The 22,057-nt window shown below is 35.2% G+C and overlaps 1 long non-coding RNA gene across 1 annotated transcript; it reads left to right on the top strand.

Annotated features, from left to right (window-relative positions):
• Nucleotides 1-18,232: 18,232 nt before the first annotated feature.
• Nucleotides 18,233-20,885, top strand: LOC144376859 (uncharacterized). The gene is made up of 3 exons (XR_013437228.1): nt 18,233-18,332; nt 20,611-20,693; nt 20,812-20,885. It is a non-coding gene; the product is annotated as an uncharacterized LOC144376859 (long non-coding RNA).
• Nucleotides 20,886-22,057: the final 1,172 nt, after the last annotated feature.

Here is a 22,057-nt window from a genome sequence, read left to right on the forward strand (position 1 = left end):
CAGGTACAATCTCCATGTAACTTTTCATTGTAGTACTAAATAATAAGCACTTGTTTCTTCAGAGAAGAAAGATGGTTTATTAACCACTGCAATAATAGTAGTCAGAGTATTGGCATTTAAAAAAAATTTATTGGTTCATTTTAGTTATACAAGACAGTAGGGTCTATTTTGATATACTTATACAAGCATGGAATATAGCTTATTCTAACTAGGATCCCAGTCTTGATGTACATGATGGTGAGATTCACTGTGGTATATTCATATATGTACATAGGAAAGTTATATCAGATTCATTCCACTATCTTTCCTTTTCCTATCCCCTCTCCCTTCCCTTTACTCCTCCTTTTGTTGATTCCTGAATTTTTAAAAATTGGTATCTCTTCTCCCTACTACACTACAAGCCTATAAACCCAAGGACAGTACACATTTCTTTTCATCCTAGTGTTCTAGAATAGAACAGAGTCCAAGGAATTCGGAAGTGTTTAATAAATATTTGTTAAATGGATGAAAGAGTGAAATCACCCAAGAAGTTTATGTGCAACTAAAACCCAGACTTTCTGACTTTAGGTTTAATGTTACTTACAGACAACCTACTGCTCTCAATTTGATGTAGTCAACAATGCATAGCAATATAACACATCTATAAAGTACAAAGAAAATCATTGACATTCTTCAATATTGTATTTGGCAATAGTAGTAGAGTACAATATCTAGGGAAATTACTACAGTAAAATGACAAGAATTTGTGATTCTGCCCCTCACTCCTTGACATTCCACCATTACTTAAAACAGCTGAAGAGTAGTGTCCTGCTCTTCCTGAATAGATTGCTTTATACAATTTGAGATGTGATAAGTTAACGAGTAGATGTTTAAGTGCTTTTTTACATAAGAAGTTAATTTATAAATGCAATGATCACAATTAAAGTTGGAGGGATTGTCTAAATCAGAGTTGGCTAGGCTGATAAATATTTAGGAGCTATATTCACATGAAGAAGGGTGACAAAGTCTAGGTCCTTTGCAAATTTACTTGGATCCTTGATCTAATAAAGGATCTAATAGTCACTGGGCTATACCTCTGTTCTCTTCTTTTAAATACTTTCTTAAGCTGGATAGTGATCTGATTCCAAAGGAGGGTGACCATCATAACACTGAATAATTGGGGAAGTGTCCCTCCATGCTCTGCATTCCTCTGATGGTGTTGATTCTCAATTGTCCTATAGACATGATGGCATGCAGGATGCATGGCAGGGTATTATAGAAAGTTCTTCAGGAGAAACATGTAAGAATGACATTTCCAACTAGTAAAGGGCCTATGTGGCCAAAGGTCTGATATAAACTATTTTGGAATTTGAGAGAGGTTTATTTTTTCCAGTGAACAACTTTTTGAAGGGTGGTTTGTTTCTGCAGATGGCCTGAAGAAGCTTATTAAAATATAATGCAACTAGACCAATGGTACTGTGAAACCAGCTGAGATTTATGATCACACTTCTTTTTTAATTTTTAATTTTTTTAAATCTTTTTTTGTGTGTGTGTAGTGCTGGGGATTGAACCCAGGGCTTTGGGCATATAAGGCAAGCACTCTACCAACTGAGCTATATCCCCAGCCCTTACGATCATATTGCAATCAATGTATATATTATGGATTAACTTGAGACAACAAAAAATGTATTCTTTTTGACTGATTTAAATTGACGCATTCATTTACTTAACCTGTGACTCAGTTTCAGACTTTGTGCTTAGTGCTAGGAATATAAAATAAGCAGGTCTACTTCTCCCTCAAGAAATTCAATTTCATGAGCAGAAAATTACAAAATCATGTCCAAAATGCTGTAACTGATTCCTCTTCTCTACTAGCCTCATATATTCATGACTTTCTTGGCATCTCTACTTGGTGCCCAGGAACATCCCAAATTCAATCTGCCCAAGGAGGAACTGCAGGGAGGAACCTTTTTCCTCAGTCCTCCCCTCCCACCTCATCCTCATCCTCCCCTTTCTGCTGTATACAAACATCTCAATTTGTGAAACCATCTTCTAAACAATCATCCATCCCAGAAAATTGCAAGTATCCCTGCACTTGTTCAGGCCCCACTTACCTCAGTTATCAAATTCTATTAATCTTATCTAATCATGAATCTTTTAAGCCATTCTTCCTAATTCTCCTGTTTATCACTATTTTAATCCTGAATATGAGTAAGCCTCCTAACTAGAATCCCAGACCAGTGTGGGGGCCCTCTGTAACCCATCCTTCTTATGATGCTATTTCTGTAGGGCTTTGAGAGGTCTATTTGGAGAGCTTAGCACAAGGCCTAACCCACAGTAAATGCTATTGTAATTAGCAACATGTATTAATGTGGATGTAAAGCACTGACAGGCCAGGCTCCTGACCAGGGAACACTGTGTTTGTTTTTGCTCTGCTAATCTGCAATATCAATATTCTTTAATTCAAGGGTGATCAGACCACAGGATATCTGACTTGTAAAGTCTAAATTTGTAAGAAATAGTATAATGAAATGATAAAAGCATTGACCTTTAGATTCAGACAGACTAGCATTCTAAATCCAGTGCTGCTATATAACAAGCCATATAAAATGCTACTTGATGCTATTTTTTCTTCCATTGTCCTCATTTTTTTCATATAGAAAGCCAATTTTCTACTTGAACAGTTAAGATTACGCTCAGCAAAAAGTGACAAAAAGCCCAAAATAATAGTGTCTTTAAAAAGATAGATTTTTTTTTCTCCCTTAAAATTATATCCAGATAGGCAATCTAGAGCTGATACGGCACAGGCCTAGTCATCAGGAGCACCATCCCTGTGCTCCATCATCCCCAACATGTGGCTTCCACCTCATGGTAGAAAACGCTGCCCAGCTCCCCTTTGGAGACTCGGGCAAGAGGATCACAAAGTTCAAGGCCAGACTGGGAAATTTAACAAGACCCGGCCTCAAAATAAAAATTTAAAAAGGAACTGAAGATTTAGCTCAGTGGCAGAGCATTTGGGAGCATGCAGGAGGTCCCGAGTTCAATTTCCAGTACTGCAAAAGAAAAAAAGGGGGGAGAGATAAGGACATTTCCTGGATTGCTTCCCTCTATAATTATATATAATAATATAGTTGATTTTATATATATGTATATATCTATATCCAATGAATATATTATATATATTTCATTGGATATAGATATATACATATATGTATATGATATATATGTATGTGATATATGTTATATATATATGTGTGTATATACACACATATATATATAATATATCTCCAAATCTAACCGCAAGAGAGGTTGGAAGTTTGAAATTATACTGTTTTCTGAGTAGCCATGTGCTTAGTAAAAATTGACAGTACTACCTTACATAGAAAAAGGGGAAAATAGATGTGATAAATATCTTAACCTGGCTTCCACAGATAGCAGTAAATGTGTACAGATTGGCATTTATAAGGAAATAAAAACCCAGGGAAACAGAAATGGGGAGGGAGCTGGTGAGACAGGGGAGGAGATGGAGCCAATACTAGAGTCTTTATTGAAGGTTGCAAATGAGTCAAACACAACTGGCTGCTTAAAATGATAGGACAGTCCTCAAATGGAAGTGTCAATGATTATATTTCAGAAGTCTGTCAATGTGTGGTGAGAGGAGAAATTCGACCACGGTCTCCCTTCTGTCGAGGTCACCCTACAGGCTTCCTGGCAATTCCGATTGTATGTGCGCAGGCACTGAACAGCTCCTGTGGCATCTCATGCCTCAGCCCAGCAGAGATGCCTCAGAGAGGGAATCAACAGGCATATGACATGGGCATGAGAGGAATCGCCATCACATGGCATCTGTATGAAATCGGAGCAGGTGCAGAACTGGCCAGCTTCAGCAACACCTAGGCCAGAACAAGAGGCTGAAGCCCCAGAAACAAATGGGACTGAAAGATCCAAAGTGGCACCTAAGAGACACTGGATGCAGTAGACATTCAGCAGTCTCTGCCATAGTATTCTAAATCTAGGCTAATCTGTCACCGAGAAAGCCAGTGAGCCCCTACATATGACCTGCCCAATATCGAAAATACTTGCACAAACAAATTAGTGACAACAAGATTTAGCAACCAGGCCAGGTTGTTTTCTAACAGCTTTCTGAGCACTATTTTATTTAATCCTCACAACAACAGGTGGAAGGTATTCTTTCTCTTAGTTTCCTTCCTTCCTTTTTCTTTCTTTTGTCTTTCTCTTTTTTTAATTTAAATTTTACCTCTGAGGAAATAAATGGAGGGAGATATGAACAGGGCTGGTAATCGGTGGGGACAGGATTTATACTCAGGCAATCATGTGAAGCTTGCATGCTGTGTTACTGCGGGAATTAATAATGAGAAGGATGCAAATGCAGTGTGCAATCATGAGAAGATATTCTCGGGAAAGGAAATTTTATGATCTTAGAGAACAAATCAGTATCTGATGGGAAAATAATAGAATACACCCATCTAGTTTTACGGAGAAACTAGTTCTGCCTTTGATGTCTTAGTTCTGTGCTGATGTAAACTTCTGAGGATGTGAGTCATCTCTAGCCTGGCCCCTATATTCATTCTTTCCTCCCAGAGGATACAAATCTAATACTACCTTCTTCTATACTACCCTTGGTGCCTGGCCTGAGGGCACCTCTTTTGACTTAAAAGCTTGATAGTTGTAATACTCATTCATTTTTTCTTGGAATGAAAATGGAACTAGGTCAGCCTTTTTGAGTTTTCTTTCTTTTCTCTGGCCCCTCATTTGGTAAAAATTAGATCCAGGCAATCCAATTCCTTGACCTTTCATTGAGTCTCAGGTCTGCAGCCTCTGAGGCCTACTTCCTCTGAGAAGGGAGGCATCATTCTTCTTCCCACCCTTCCAGCCTCCCCCAGAACTCTGCATGGGAAAGAGCAGGAGAAGGAGAGGAAGTAGGCCAAAAAGGGCTTCAGTGTGATTCGATTAAATTTCAGGGGAAACTCAGCCTGATCATCTTCACGTTCATTTCCTCATTCATCATACAGAAATCTCACCTAAGGTTGTGCTGAGAGTAACATCTAAATCCAAGGTCTCTCTCCTTTTTTTAAAGTTCTTTTATTTTCCACTTTAAATATATACATATATATTACAAATATATGCATATTCACAAACATTTATATTCATACACGCATACATACATATATATATATATATATATATATTTAAAGATAAATTTTTCCCCTAAGATCATCATTTGTTCACTCAGCAAACTTTTACTGAGTGCATGAAAAGCCCCAAGAAGCACATAAGGCACCAGAGGAAGATTCCTACAGTTATCATTTCTATTTTTTTAATTACTATTACTGGGAATTGAGCCCAGGGGCAACTTACCACTGAGCTACATTCACAGCCCATTTATTTAATTTTTTTAGATTTTAAGGCAGGTCATTCTAAGTTGTTGACTACCTTGCTAAGTTGTTGAGGCTGGCCTCCAAGTTGTGATCCTCCTGCCTCAGCCTTGCAAGTCACTGGGAGTGTGCTATCATTCCCAACTTCAACACAATTTCATAAAAAATTGTGATATCTAATAAATACATATATCATTTGTTGCTTCTTTTTTTAATGCAGTACTGAGGACTGAACCTAGGGCCTTGAGCATACTAGGCAAGTACTACACCACTGAGCTATACACCAGCTACATGCTTTTCACTACCTCTTCCTCCTCCTTTTAAAACTTTCTTTCTTTTTTTAGTTTTCAGGACTGGGGAGAATCCAGGAGTGCTCTATCACTGAACCACATCCCTAGCCCATTTTATTTTTTATTTTATGATAGGTTCTCACTAAGTTGATGAGGCTGGCCTTGAATTTGTGATCTTGTGCCACAGCCTCCTTAGTCACTGTGATTATAATGTGTGTTACCATGCCTGGCTACATCATTTACTTCCTTTTTTAAAATTTTGTTCTAATTAGTTATACATGACAGTAGAATGTATTTTAACACATCACACATAAATGGAGTATAACTTTTCATTTGTCTGGTTGTACATAATGTAGAAACACACCAGTCATGTAACCATATGCACATAGGGTAATAATGTCCAATTCATTCTACTAATCTTTCTACTTCCATACCCCACTCCCTTCCCTTCACTCCCCTCTGCCTAATCCAAAGTACTTCTATTTTTCCCTAGTCACCCCCCATTGTGAATTAGTATCCACATATCAAAAAAAAAACATTCATTCTTTGTTTTTGGGGGGATTGGCTTATTTCTCTTAGCATGATATTCCCTAGCTCCATCCATTTACCTGTAAATGCCATAGTTACATCATTTACTTCTAAATCACATTTTGGGTTATTTCTTTCTGACCAAGTGCCTCTAGACTTCATCCATAGTGTATTTACTCAGTCTTTGACTTCAAATATTGTAACTTCTTGTCTACTTCTTTACTATTTATTTTTCCAACTATCTCCATTGAAAGCTGATCTGAGATTGGACTCATGGACCTTGTTCCTACTTGAATTCTCTTAAGAATCAAGGGCTCTCCAGCATCACAGACTACATGAAATTAAATATTCAATGGCTTTTGACCAGCAGGGATATATCTCATTCCTTGCAAGAGGTCAGAATCATCAAAGAACCAGAAGATTCAGTATTCTGAAGGATACACATAAAAATGAAGATATACTCAAACTGTGTCTCTGTTTTATCTCTGATATAACAAAATTGAAAACAAGAAAACTATCTAGATTCTAAACAGAGTGACTCTTCATAGTTTTAACTGTTCATTTATATAAAATCATACTTGCTATGTGGCTAAGTAATTACTACTTTGAACCAAGTGACATTTTTTTACTGGAAACCTGCAAACCTTAATATTTTTTTAACTTTTGAGCTCAAAATATTAAACTAAAAAAATGAATAGATCATTTCACACAATATGCCTTCAAAATCTTACAACATTTTTACTTGTTTATGTGTCAGAATCAGAGACTATTTACACTAGAGAATTTGTATATTAGCAAAAGATAAAATTATTATTAACCTGCTCATGAGAGTAGAAAAGAAATATATGTCTTACGGTTTAATGCAATGTTAATGACTATGGCATTACTTGTCTCATAAAAGTAATACTTTGGTTTTCATTTTTCTGAAAAGATGACTCATATCTTTTGAATAAGATGTCACACTAAAAAAATAATTTCTTTCAAGCAATTTCCTTAAACAGAAAGAAAAATGGTATTAGAATTTAAAAGTTCCAAGACATTCAATACTTTGGAGAATATAGTAAGGTAGTTTCTCTCATGTACCTTTATACACTTTGAATAAAAGCATTGTTAAGTTGGTAAAATAATCCTAAAATACAATTAGACATCATGTGTCAAACTGAATATAATTAGGAGTCCTAAATACATTCATACTCCTGGATCATCTGTCCATTTCTAAGAATACATAAGAAAATAAGGACATGGGGGCTGAGGCTGGGGCTCAGTGGTAGAGTGCTTGCCTAGCATGTGTGAGGCACTGGGTTCAATGCTCAGCGCCACATATAAATAAATCAATAAAATAAATGTCCATCAACATCTAAAAAAAACTTTTTTAAAAAAGAAAAGAAGGACATGGTTTAATACATATTTACAAAGATGTTTATTACATATAAGTGCAAACTTGAGAACAACCTAAATATCCACAAACAAGAAATGTTATATAAATTATGATTTACAATTTACAGTTGACCCTCTGTTTCTGTGGGCTTCACAACTATGGATTTAACCAACCACACATGGAAAATAATTGGGGGTAAAATTGCATCTATACTGAACACAACAGACTTTTTTCTTTTCATCATTCCCTAACTAACACAATCTAACAACTATTTACATTGTTTGTATTAGGTATTATAAGTAATCTAGAGTTGGTTTAAAGCATACCAAAGGATGTATCTATGTTATATGTAAGTACCACACAATCCTATGTAAAGGATTTGAGCACTAGTGGGTTTTGGTATGGGGCGTGTCCTGGAACCAATTCTCTGGCAGAGTGCTTACCTGATATGCATGAGATTCTGGGTTCAGTCCACAAGCGCGCGCACACACATATACACACACACACACAAATACAAAGAAAAAGGGAAAAAAATGTTCATTACATAATGTTAAATTAAAATCATGATATAAACAAATATAATATCATCCCATCTTAACAAATTATTTTGTTTATATTTACATGAAAAAGTCTGAAAATGAAAGTAACAGCTCTTGTTCCCAATGATAAGAAACATGCTGGATATTTTTCTTAATTTTTCACAATTCTCTAAAATAAGCTTTAATGATAAAATATTATTAAACCACACTTAAGCACTTTTTTTCTGATACTAGGGATTAAACCCAGGGGTATTTTATGATTGAGCCTTATTTCCAGCCCTTTTTATTTTATCTTGAGATAGTTTCCCTAAGTTGTTTAGGTCCTTGCAAAGTTTCTGAGGTTGGTCTTGAACTTGTGATCTTCCTGCTTTCATTTCTCTGGAATAAATATCCAGGAATGGAATGGTTGGGTCAAATTTTAAGTCCAACTTTAAGAAACTGCCAAATTGGTTTTCAAAATGATTGGTCCACTGTATACACACACCAGCAACATATAAAGAATTCTAGTTGCTTTATATCCTCACCAACATTTGATATTTTCATTCTTTTTAATTCTAGCCATTCTGGAAGATGAGTCATATCTCATTGTAATTTTAATTTGTATTTCTCTAGTAACCAGTGACAAACTTTTCATATGCTCATTTGTCATTGATATATCTTTTTTTAAATATTTATTTTTTAATTGTAGTTGGACACAATACCTTTATTTTATTTATTTATTTTCATGTGGTGCTGAGGATAGAACCCAGGGCCTTGAACATGCTAGGCAAGCACTCTACCACTGAGCCACAACCCCAGCCCTCCACTATATATCTTCTTTAATGAAAGGTTTTTTCAATTATTTGCCCATATCAGTAAAGACTGGCCTCCTTATTGTTTTACAAGAGATATTTTTCTATTCTAAGAGAGAGAAAAAAAAAAAGCTTTGTCTATTAAAGTATTGCAAAGATTTTTTCTCCCCACCCCACAAAACCCAGTACTGGGGACTAAACCCAAGAGGGTTCTACCACCAAGTTACACCCCCAGGCCTATTTATTTATTTATTTATTTAGGGTTTCCTTAAGCTGCTGAGGCTGGCCTCCAACTTGGGATCCTCCTGCCTCAACATCTGAGTTGCTGGGATTGTGTACCATCATGCCCTGCTTGACATTTTATTTTCCTAAGTGTCTTTCAAGGAGCAAATTTTGTTTTCTGTTTTTGTTTTAATCTCAATGAAATCCAATTTATTGGACCCTTTTATTTATTTGTTTTACTTCATGCTTTTCATGTCTTATTTAAGGCTTCTTTAACAAACCAAAAGTCATTAAGATTTTCTTCTATGTCTTTTACTAGAGCTATTATACTTCATCTTTTACATTGAGTCTATAATACATTTCAACTTTTTTCCTTTTCTTTTAGTGCTGGAGCTTGAATCCAGGGCTTTGAGCATGCTAGGCAAGCACTCTGCCACTGAGATGCATCCTCAGCTGATGAAGTTAATTTTTGCATCTGATGTGAAGTAATTGTTGAGTTTCTTTTCTTTATTTTTGGGGGGAGAGGGGTGTGTTTGGGGGGGCAGTCCATCTTTCTAGTTTTTCCAGCACCATTTATTGAAAAGATATTTATTTCTCCAAAGAAATGCCTTGGTGCTTTTATGGAAAACTATTCAAGCCTACTTCTCTTCAATTCTGTTGATCTGAGATGCTACTTTATGCCTATTTCACACAATTTTAATACTGTAGATTTATTGTAATTTTGGAATCAGGCAATATATGCCTTCCAATTTTGTTCTTCATTTTAAAAATTGTTTTGACTATCCCAGGTACTTTTCATTTTGATATCAATTCTAGAATAATCCAATGAATCACCCCAGAAAAAAAGAATGTTAAACTTTTGATTGGAATTTTACTGAATAGATATACATCGGTTTGGGAAGAACTGAAATTTAAACAACACTGGTTTTGTTTGTTTTTGTGGTACTGGAGCTCAAATCCAGAGCTTCATGCATGCTAAGTAGGCTCTCTACCATGGAGCTATATCCCATTCCTAATAACACTGTCTTCTAACTTCTGAACACATTGCATCTCTCCATTAATTTTTTAAAAAAAATTTATCAACATGTTTTATAGTTTTCAACATGTAAGTCTTAACATGTTTTGTCAAATTTATTCCTAAATATTTTATACTCTTAATTACAAAGAACATATAAAATGAATTAAAAATTAAGAATTTCTTTATGGGACTGGAGTTATGGCTCAGCAGTAGAGCACTCGCCTCACATGTGGCAAGGCCCTGGGTTCGATCCTCAGCACCACATAAAAATGAATAAATAAATAAAATAAAGTTATTTAAAAAGGAAAAGTAAAATGTCTGTTAAAATTATTTAAAATAATTTCTTTAGCAATATTAAAAATGAAAGAATATAGGCTGGGGTTGTGGCTCAGCAGTAGAGCGTTTACCTAGCACATGTGAGGCCCTGGGTTTGATCCTCAGCACCACATAAAAATAAATAAATAAAATAAAGGTATTGTGTCCAACTACAACTAAAAATAAATATAAAAAATGTACTTCTTTATATAAGATTTAATAATAAATAGAGCCTTAGATGATCTAAGTTTGAGGACTATTTTCCCAATTTAGTTGTGATAAATCATGACAATTAGGACAGTTAAAACTGGAGGTGTGTTAATTAAGCAGCAGCAATAACTTCAGTGTGTTAATAAATAGAGGTATTTGGGTACAAAGACACGTGTCCTACCTAGAGTTGTAGGCGGAAGTGACATTTGGGTAGCAGTGGTTGTCATCATGGAATGGATGACTGCCATATGACAATATGGCTCTAATTTATTAGAACAAAGCACACACATTTGGGAATTTGGACTAAGGTAAGGTCAACTTCAATGTAGACTAACAAAAAAGTCAATAGAATCAATTGAAAATAAAATTCCTCAAACATCCCCAAATTGAAAAGCTGCTACCAAATATCATTATTTTATCTTAGATACACGATGTACCATTTAAAGAAAGATATTATCAGAACTTCTAGACAGATTGTCAGGAAATCCTCTTAGTTAAAAAAAAAAAAAAGGGTAAGAGCCTCGCCTAATTTACTATTATTTGGAAAAACCCATTGGCTTGTGTGATAAAGACTGAAAAAGACTGATTATACATCTGGCCAGGTGCCAAGTCATTCTTCTGTGAACTCTATGATAATGGACCTTCATTGTTCTGTTTGTTATCGCTGCCAATTCCTGTCCAACTGGTCCTCGGCAGTTATGTGGGCTTCTGCCATTTATCAAAAGTCTGAGGCTTAAAAGTCTCCCTGTATTTGTCTAAAACAACAATTCGTTTGTTTATTATGCACACATTAGACAGAATTTCCAAGGTTCACATGTGATTGGTAAACTTCCACTATTTGTAAATTAAAAGAAGTGTGTATAACTATAATATGTTAGGAAAAATGACACAATCAGTAAAATGATTTTTGTAGTAGCCATTTTCCCTAGTCTTTGACTTAACAATGAATCCTTTTTTAAAAAAATACATATTATTTTTAGTTGTTGATGGACCTTTATTTTATTTACTTGTTTATCTGTGGTGCTGAGAATCAACCCAGTGCCTCACACCTTTGAGGCAAGCATTTCACTGCTGAGCTACAACTCCAGCCTCAACAATGAATCTTCTTAGAAGTCATTGAAATAGGAATCTTCTGTTTATTTAAAACATAAAATTATGTTGTATCATATTTGATAAAACATATGCTAATGATCTTCTGCATACAGTGAGAGTGTTACAAAATTACATAATGTTAAAGCCAAAAAAAGAGACCTGATTTAATTTAAGAATAAATTTTTATATAATATCTGTGCTAGAGATGAAGACGTCATTGTGTTTTTTGGACTTCTTTTCTCTATTTAATTTCCATCCACATAGGGTTAAAAAGTTCTTTTGCAAAATTTTTTTTTTTTGCACTTTAATTACAAAATCCTCTAGTTCTGTCCTTTGTGAACTGGGAAATATTTTGTCAGTTAGACTCTACAGCTATTAAATTGCCATTTTTCAAACTTCCAAATATGAGTTAATGAAATAAAGATAACATCAGCTCAGACATTATCCTGTATAATTCTATGAGTGTGTTTTCTTTTGGTTTGAAAGCATGAGTTTATTATAGACAAGACTGCAAAGAACTAGTGAAAACAGGGAGATAAAGACATAAAATATGCACTTCATTTCCAAATTCATTTTAGAAAGCTATTTTGGAAAGCTATTCTGCAAAGTAAGCATCAAAAATTGGAAGGAAAGAAGAAAAAGACCAGAAGTATGATTGTACAGTATTTATTGGTCACAGAAGATAGTAATGAAATTTCATTAATGTCATATTTATTTGCAGATTCTGCAGAAGAGATTAAAGAAAGACAAAGGTAAAATCCTAACTCAAAGGAAGAAAGTGTAGTTTAAAAAAAATAAGAAGAACAGATTTTTTTTTCAAAGATCATCAATCACTGGCAATTTCAGAGTTGTGGAAGCAGCTATATGTCCCATAAGGGAATCCAGGCACTGGATGCCAGAAAAGCAAAAACAAAAAAAAGAACTCTAAGGCAAGTGGGGTTGTACCAACCTCTCCCAGCTCTTGAATGTACTAGGAGTTCACAGTAAAAATTAGTCCATGAGTTTCATTTCTCATCTCTAGAGTTGACCTCTGATACTCTATTCAAGGATGTAGCATCTGACATGCTGTTGCCTGGGAAGGGTGGAGGAGGAAAGGACAGGGCAGGAACTGGGGTTGGGATCAGGTAAGAGTGCTTGGTTTCAGGGTCATTTTAATTGCCTGAATAGTGTAGGGTTTGATTTTTGAACTTAGCCACTGCTGCTGGATGAGTGCCCACAGACAGGTTGCCTGATTGGGTCCTGTGCTCCTGGTTTTCTCTAATATTAAAGACAATTGAGACTATTTCATGGGCAGTTCTAAGATAAGATGACAGGATGTCCCCTTGGAGAGAAGACAAATGCTTTTCTTAGGATAATAAACATTCCACAGTTCCACAGAGGCGATTCTTTATTTGTTCCTCCTGCCCTGACAATGGGAAATCACAAAGCTTTTTCACCTCTGACCCAAGGCCACTGTGCAAGCACAACTTCAAGGAAGAGCATAAAGATAAGGTAAGAATCCCTAGGAAGGAAGGTGTTAGCATGGCCTGCTGCTGCTCACAGCCCTGCCTCATCCTACTTCCTCACTTTTCTCTCAGTCTCAGATTCTTTGGCTCTATCCCACTTTATCTGCTTCTGGAGTATTTCCATTATTTATTCCAATTTAGGTGTGTTACATTGGTTTTCCTCTTGATTCAGCTGGGACTTGGTTGGAATAAAATAAAATAAAACACTGAAAAAAAAAGGAAGCAAATATGAGATCTTGGAAATGGATAGGTTTACAAAACCCGAATTTTTAATTTTTATCCTAATATTACCAAAATCTAGTTTTAGCCTAGATGAATTGGCAGTTTGTGAAGTATTCAGTTCCAATTATTTTTCTTGGCCTCCACACTGTCTGGGCAGATGGGCCAGAAGCTAGACTCAGCTCCTCAGATTTCTGATCCATGTTACTTTGAAGCAAATGATTTTAGTGGAATCTCAGGAAGGATTTTCCATTCCTTCTAGAACTTATGTGTCTGTTCTCTGGAATTAGCCCTCAGATTGTCAGTTCTAGCTGGGGACTCAATTGACTTTTCCTTCCCACAGACTCGTGACTCATTTTGAATCAAATTTATTTCTAAGTAATAATAATAATAAAAGATTTTCCTCTCTGCTCTGCAAGGATCCTAAGGTGATCTTCAAGCAATCATACTGAGTACTGGCACTCCAATTCCTTTTTGTATCCCTGTCTTTCTCATGGATTAATACATTTAAAAAGTTGGTGCAATGGTTTTAGCAGTAGGATTGGAAATAAAATTTAGAGATTAAAGATAACTCCAATGCTCCCTGCAATAATGGTTGAGTAAGGTCAATGAACAAGATGGACTATGAGAAAGGATCATTATTTGAAATGTTAACAATGTGTTTCTGCTACAGGGTACAAAAATGAGCCACATTTCTAGCCACATTTTATATTTGTGCTAGTATTTACCTCTCTAGGAAAGTATTCACCAAAGTTACTTCTGTTTATGACTAGTTCTCCAATTCTCCAAGCTTGCTATGAATTCAGATGACATCTCATATGGCACAGGACTCTTGTTTAGTATCAGCTGGTTATAAATTGCTGGGCTATTATATCTCCTAGGGCCCTGATTAAAATGTTAATTAAGAGGTTCCAAGAACACCTATTATAAGAGGCCTAATAATAACCCTTCTTATGGGATAGATCAGATGGTAGTCTTACTTCCCTCCAAATCAAATCCAAATATATGCTTCATCAAGATTATTCGTAAGACACCAGTCATTACCAAAACCCAAATGAGAAAGGTCCTGGCTTAGTATAGTATGCTCTAATGCAATTAATAATGGTGCTGGGCATGTTCCAATACACACATTCCAACCAGAATGTAGTGAAAGACACATAACAGCACAGAATCAGAGCATTGCTCATTGTAGAAACTACTTTTTTTTTTAAATTTTTATTTTTTATTGTTGGTCGTTCAAAACATTACACAGTTCTTAATACATCATCTTTCACAGTTTGATTCAAGTGGGTTATGAACTCCCAACTTTACCCCGTATACAGATTGCTGTTTCACATCAGTTACCCTTCCATTGATTGACATATTGCCTTTCTAGTGTCTGATGTATTCTGCTGTCTGTCCTATTCTCTACTATCCCCCCTCCCCTCCCCTCCCCTCCCCTCCCCTTTTCTCATCCCTGTTTAATGTAAATCTTCTTCTCAAGCTCTTCATCCTTACCCTGTCCTTGTTTACTCCCCTTATATCAAAGGGGTCATTTGGTATTTGTTTTTAAGGATTGACTAGCTTCACTTAGCATAATCTGCTCTAATGCCATCCATTTCCCTCCAAATTCTATGATTTTGTCGTTCCTTAATGCAGAGTAATACTCCATTGTGTATAAATGCCACGTTTTTTTTATCCATTCATCTATTGAAGGGCATCTAGGCTGATTCCATAATCTTGCTATAGTGAATTGTGCTGCTATGAACATCGTTGTAGCAGTGTCTCTGTAACATGCTCTTATTAGGTCTTTAGGGAATAGACCGAGAAGGGGAATAGCTGGGTCAAATGGTGGTTCCATTCCCAGCTTTCCAAGAAATCTCCATACAAACAATAAATGAGGCTTCCATGTGGAAAAGTGGAAATATGCAAATCAACATTTGTTTTGTTTTTTGCTCATTGACTCTGTCCTCATATTTACCCTGCCCTATTTCCCAGAGCCTCAGCATAGAACTTGGGGTTACAAATGTTGGAGGTGTTTCACCCCCTTAAGCCACCTTACTCACCATCATTTTTAAAAAAAAGGTATTAGATTTGTCTAAAGGATTTTATGCCCCGCCCGTCCCCACTTTCATTTCTGTTCTTTTTAAGTTTCTTTTATTCTTTCCTCCTTCCCCTTGCTTCTTCCTTCATATTAATAAACTTGTGGATTTTAGGATCAAAGTATTCAGTCTTTCACCATTTATCATGTTAGTTATAGGTACTTCATAAATGCTCTTCTTTAAATTAAGGCAATTCTCTTCTGGTCCTAATTTGTCCAGGAGTTTATTACTAGAAGTGTGCTGAGCTTAGTTGGTTGCTTTTTTGTGTCTGTTGAAAGGATTGCATAAATTTTGTCCTTTATTCTATTAATATGAAATATTGCATAATTGATTTCTGAATGTTAAAACAATTTTACATTGCTGGATTCTGTTTACCAATATCCTATTAAGGCTTTTTGTGTCTATGTTCATGAAGGATATTGGTCTGTAATTTTCTTGTGATACATATTTAGTATTGAGGAATATTGATAAATCAATACTATTCATAAAATAATTGAAAGGAGGACTGAGTTTGTGGCTCAGTGGGGAGCACTTGCCTTAAACACGTGAGGCACTGGGTTTGATCCTCAGCATCAAATAAAAATAAATAAATAAAGGTGTTGTGTTCATCTACAACTAAAAAGAAATAATAGTAATAATAACAATAATAATATTGGAATGAATATTTTCTCCTTCTCTATTTTCAATTGGAATAGTATTATTTCTACCACAACATTTGTTAGTATTAATCAGTGAAGCCTGTTGGGTCTGGGATTTTCTGTTTGAAAGGATTTTAATTGAAAATTCAATTTCTTTGCTTGATGTAGATTTTTTTCTCCCTATTTTTTATTTGTGCATTATAGTTAATATAGTTTTAATTTGTGCATTATTGTGATGGGATTTGTTGTTATATATTCGTACATGCGCACCATACACAATATAACAAAATAATTTGGCCATTTTCCCCCCTCCCTCCTCACTTCCACTCTTTGGTTACTTTCCTCTATGTTATAGATTTTTTAAAAATTCTGTTTCTTTTTTGAAACAGTTTTATTGGCATGAAATTAAACTATTTCTTTTAATTTTTGTATTATAATGGTTATTATTATTATAAAGGTTATAATGATAATTTGTGATTTGTTTTTCCTAATTCCTAATTTAGGTAATTTGTGTCCTCTCTTTTATTTTTGGCCAGTCTAACTGAAGATTTATTCATTTTGTTGATGTTTTCAAAGAAACTACTTTTGATTTTGTTGACTTTTTCCTATTGTCTTTTTATTTTTCTATTTAATTTATTTCTGCTCTTTGATCCTTATTATTTTCTTCCTTCTATACGTTGGGTTTGATTTACCCTTAGTTTTCTAGCTTCTTAAGGGGAATACTTACATTACCAAGTTTAGACTTTCTTTCCTTTTTGATAGACATATATAAAGCTATAAAATCACCTTGTAAACCTGTCTTAGCTGCACCTCATACATATTGACATGTTGTTCATAACAGTGATTATAGCAGCTCAATTCACAATAGCCAAGTTATGGAACCAGCCTGGATGCCCATAAACAGATGAATGGATAAAAAATGTGGTATATATGCATAATACTTGGCCATAAAGAATGAAATTATGCCATTTGCTGGTAAGTGGATGGAACTGGAGAATGTCAAGCTAAGTGATATAAGCCAGACTCAGAAAGTTAAGCATTGAATGTTTTGTATGTGGAAGTAACAGAAAGAGGTGGCGGGATGGGGTGTGGGGGAGGAATTTTTAAATGGGGAATCTAATCTCATTAAAATATAACAGAGACCAATAGAGTAAAGGAAGGAGATCAAGAGAGAGAGAGAAGGGGTGTGGATAGGGAAGTATTGGGGAATGAAATCTACCAAATTATGCTATGTCCATGTATGAATATACCACAATAAATTCTGTTTTTATACATAATTATAACATACTAATTGAATTAATAATAATCATAATGGAAGGTAGACCAGCACAGCAGAGCAAGCAGATCAGGGGGAAAGGGGGAGGGCATAGCTATGGAAGAACTGGGGAATGAGATAGATCCAATTATGTTAAGTGAATGTACAAATATGCCATAATAAATTCCACTATTATGTGCAATTATAAGCATTAATAAAAGTTTTTTAAAAAGTAATTATAAGGGAGATCAGTAGACTAGAAGAACTAGGGAATAAAATGGACCAAATTATACTAGATGCACATATGAATGTACCACAATGCATTCCAATTTTACATGCAACTATAATGCACCAATTTGAAAATAAATAAATAAACAGAAGACCAATAGAGTAGAGTAAGGTGATCAGAGGGAAGGAGGGGTAGAGAGAGGGAAGTACTACTGAGGATTGAAAGGGAGAAAACTATGCTATTTTGCATTTATGAATATGTTAAATGAAACCCACTATTATGTATAACTATAATGTGCTAAAAATAAAAAGCATTTAAATGACATGTTGTATTTTCATTATTCAATTCAATATATTTTCTAATGTTTTTGTGATTTCTTCTTTGAGTCATAGTTATTTAAAATGTTTGTTTAATTTCCAAATATTTGGAGAGTCCTTTGTTGTTTGTTTGTTTTTGATTTATAATTTGATTCCATTGTGGGCAAGGGAATATAGTTTGCATGATTTTAATTCATTTTCAGTTTATTAAGACTTGCTTTATATTTTTTAAATTTTTTTATAGTTGTAGATGGACAGCAAGCCTTTATTTCATTTTTTTATTTTTTTATGTGGTGCTGAGGATGGAACCTGGTGCCTCACACATGCTAGGTAAGTAATCTGCCACTGTGCTACATCCCCAGCCCAAGACTTGCTTTATATTCTTGTCTTATAGTTTCTACTAGAGAATGTTCCACGTGTGCTTGAAAATACCACTTACTCTAGTAATTTGGGGGTAGAATGCTCTTGTATATTAAAAAGGCCAACATGGTTCGTGATTCTATTTATGTCTTCTATATTTTTACTTATTTTTCTGTCTAATTGTTTTATCAATTTCTATGAGAGGAGTCCTGAAAACTCCATCTGTTTCTCTTTTCAAGTAGGTCAGTTTGTGCTTCATGTATTTTGGGGCTGTTTTAGATGTGTGTCAATTGTGATTGTCCTTTGTCCCTAGAAATCTTTTTCTTAAAAGTTTATTTTGACTGATTTAGTCACTTAAACCACTATATAGCTACTAGTCACTTTATATCTTTCTTCATTCTGAGTTTCGAATCTACAGTGCATCAGAAAAGTAAGCACACTTAGATACTAAGACAAGAAAAAAATCTTGTCCATTTTTTCTTGCTCTTTTCAAGATTTTCTCTTTGTCTTCTTGGATCTACAGGCTTATACTTTGAATATTTGAAGCTCTGTTTATTTTTCTTCTTGCTTATTTCACTCTGTTGTTTGCATTGAATGTTTCCTATTGTTTTATTTCAAGTTCAGTGATGCCTCCTTCTGCATCTCAAATCTTAAGCCCATCTCATAGATTTTAGTTTTAGACCTCAGAATGTCACCTACCCTGATTCAACCACTATACTCTGTGTAATGTATAGAACTTTATATAGAACTATCACACTATACCCCACAAATTTGTACAATTAAAATAATAATTTTTAAAAATTATGTAGTTTCATTTTCTTCATTGATATTCTCTGGTTTATTATGATACTTTTCTTTAATTCTTTGAACTTATTTATAATAGTTGTTTTGAAGTCTTTTTCCAATAATCCAATATCTGGGTCCACTGAAGTCAGTTTTTATTAACCACTTTTTTCTCCTGAGCACAGGTCATACTTTCTTATTTCATTGCATATTTACAAAAATAGGACATATGTCTAATACATTGTAGTAAGTATGAACTGCTATACATTTTTTCTGAGTTGTTTTGGCATCTTGAACTTTTCTTCATGGGGGAGATGCTAGGGAATCAGCCAGTGCCTTCATGCTTCATGAATCAGCACTCTTCCCACATCCTAAGCAAGTGCTTGACCCCTGAGCTGCATCCATAGCTCAGAAATTTTAACTTTTTTAAGGTGTAGAATCTGTCTTCCCTGCATTATGCAGCCATGGCTGTGTCTTCTGATATTTTAATTCTTTTTTTTTTCAGCCTCTAGGGTTCACCTTTGTGTCCCTTATATACTTTTGAGTCTGTGTATACCCTGCCTAGTTTCCTAGTCAGCCAGGGATGTAAACAGAACTTACTTAGCATAACTTAGATGAGTAACTCTTTAATGAGGTCACATTCAGATGCAAAAAGAAATGAAAACCATAGAGGCATGAATCATTGATGGAATCATAAAAAAGTGTACTTGGGAAAGCAAAAGCTGAAAAAATAAATGCTGAAAAGGGTACCAGAAGGAAGTCGATTAATCAATTAGTAACGACATGGTTCATATGTATCTTTTAAAATGTTGGGCTTAACTTGTCATAATTATCATGTGGTTGTCCTACATATAAGGTCTGATTTTTCCATATGGTGTAAAATATCCTTTAAGACCTGACCCAGTATTTTTTTTTATCAGCCTCATTTTCCACTTCCCATCCATTTTCATGTTTCCATACACTCCCACATATCCTTTCCAATGCCTCAATAACTTCCCTCTGGATATCTTCATGCCTCATCTTAGGCCCAGAGGAAATGTTTTAACTTTTGTGATGCAATTTCTGATTCACAAAAGAAAGCACATTCAATAAATAGTGTGTCTTTGGTTAGATCTGGTACAGAGTGAGATGCAGCTTAAATTCTCCTCTCTCTTTGCACACCAAAAAATATTTGAGACAAAAAAGATGAAATTTTAAAAATAAAGATTTGGTGTAAATATGATGGGCTGAATGTATGCATTATCTTTTTCCTCTTCCTAAATCCTACCTTAAACAATTACCTAAGCACGTATAAGGAGAAGGTAACAGGAAGGAAAAAAGCTTCTGTCCTAAGCTCCAGGTTTAGGCATATGGCCCTCAGTAACCTTTGAAGAATGTGGTACAGGGCTGAGCTGAGAACAGGAGCAGTTGGTCTGCATAGATTTCCTCCCCTATCCTCTGACCTCTCCCTTACTTATCTCTGCAGAAACCGGGAGCAAAGTTCACTCTCAGGAGAAGTTGAACCAAAGAGGCTTTGAATTCTGGAATACTAGGCATAGTGGAGATGAGGTAATACCATGCTGGAAGGGGTTGGGGAGATCAAATTAGTCTTAAAGATAAATAGTGGAGAATAAATAAATAAATTTTTAAAAAAGATAAATAGTGAGATCTCCCATAATTCTGACAGGAACTTATGATATACCATTGGACCAAAGATTGGAGGATTTCTTACAAAACTAATCAGCATCTGAAAAACAAAAAGGATATTTATATGTTGATATATCAAGGAAGCTGCCCAAAGAAGAAACTGCACCCCTTCTCAACCTAATATATGGCACATCCATTGAGAAGTCCTTCAGCTACATGTAAATCTTCTAATTAGCTATTTCTTTAGAACTCATTCTTCATCAAGTGTGTGTGTGTGTGTGTGTGTGTGTGTTTATGTGTGTTTATGTACAGGGTACACTGGGGATTAAAGCCAGGTGTGCTCTATTACTAAGCTACATCCCACTCCTTTTTATTTTGAGACAGGGTCTTGCTAAATTACTCGGGTTGGCCTTGAACTTGCAATCCTGTTGCCTCGGCATCCTGAGTAGCTGGGAAGTCTGAAGAATTTAAAGAAAAAGATTATTAATTTTAGTGATGACCAAATCCTGAACTCTGGGGTGTTACTCAGCCATTCTTATTCCCTGAAGAGGAGAATGAAGAAACATCATTTACCAAGACTGGATCTCTGGTGTCCTATTATTGACAGATACTTTTGCATAGCCTAATTCAAATCTTCCTAACTGGAAAGAGCCAATGTTTTGCAAGAATCTATCGATAATAAATCATTTATATCAAAATTATTGTCCCAAGCTGCTTCATTTGTGATCTAAGAGCTTTCAGTAGATAATTTCCTTGGTGTGCTTTTGTTTTTGTTTTTGTGGTACTAGGGACTGAACCCAGGAGCTTCTCACATGGACTTCTCCGCCAACTTCTTAGGTGTCCTCATGACATGCTGGCTGGCTTCCCTCAAAGTGAGTGGCCCAAAAAGCAAGTGGTAGAAGTGGCAATGCCTTTTGTGACTTTGCATAGGAAATCACACACTGTGCCTTCTATCATGTACTATTTCTGGAAAAAAATGAAGTCCAGCATACATTAGAAATCAGGGAATTAGGCTCCACCATTTGAAGACTGTTGAATAATTTAACGACATACTTTAAAGCCACCACAATACTCATTACAAGTATTTGTATAAAACACTTTTCCCTCATATCTATTTTGGGTCAATGATTTTTTTTCCTCTTCAAGGCGGACACATTTTCCATGTCCCACATTTGTTATCTAACTATCAGTTTTCTTATGAGAAAGAATAACAAGGAAAAATTAATTACTGTAAGTTAAGGGCGATCACTCTCTCATGTGGGGTTGTTTTGTCATCGGTACTGGAC

The sequence above is a fragment of the Ictidomys tridecemlineatus genome, chromosome 4 (assembly GCF_052094955.1).
Source record: "Ictidomys tridecemlineatus isolate mIctTri1 chromosome 4, mIctTri1.hap1, whole genome shotgun sequence".
Taxonomy (NCBI): Eukaryota; Metazoa; Chordata; class Mammalia; order Rodentia; family Sciuridae; genus Ictidomys; species Ictidomys tridecemlineatus.